This window comes from Penaeus monodon, chromosome 22 (genome assembly GCF_015228065.2).
Source record: "Penaeus monodon isolate SGIC_2016 chromosome 22, NSTDA_Pmon_1, whole genome shotgun sequence".
Lineage (NCBI taxonomy): Eukaryota > Metazoa > Arthropoda > Malacostraca > Decapoda > Penaeidae > Penaeus > Penaeus monodon.
In genome coordinates, this window is record NC_051407.1 from 25,983,943 (window position 1) to 25,984,484 (window position 542).

The window sequence follows — 542 nt, forward strand, 5'->3', positions numbered from 1 at the left end:
CATGCTGAGTGATAAATAGCAAATTTTAAATCATAGTTTTGTTTTTCTTTCATAGACTATGTTTGCTTCCACTTTTTTTTTAACTTGAGCAATTCTTTTGGGAAAATCTATCATTTTCATAACTGCCACAGAGGTACATGAGTGATTGCTCTCCCCATGCATACTAGGCCACAAACCACAAAAAAGTGTACTCAGCCACTACAGTGAAAAATCAGAAGCACTGGAAACATTTGTTCCTTACTGCCTACAATCTTGGCCGTGGCATATAATAATTTTCAATATAGTTGAAAGAAGGTTTAAACCTACTTTGAAGGGCTGTATTTGTATCATACAAATATTTAGCATGCACAACATAGTACAGCATATGAGTTGTGTGTATCACTGGCATGGCTATGGATTTTAAAATACAGAAAAATATCGAAGACAACAATAAAAAATAATCCACAGACAGACTCAAACTTGACTCTGTAAACCATAAACCCCCCTGAGTGCTTTGTACATGCACTCCCCACTCTTTTTTCTTATCTTTTTTCCCCTCTCTC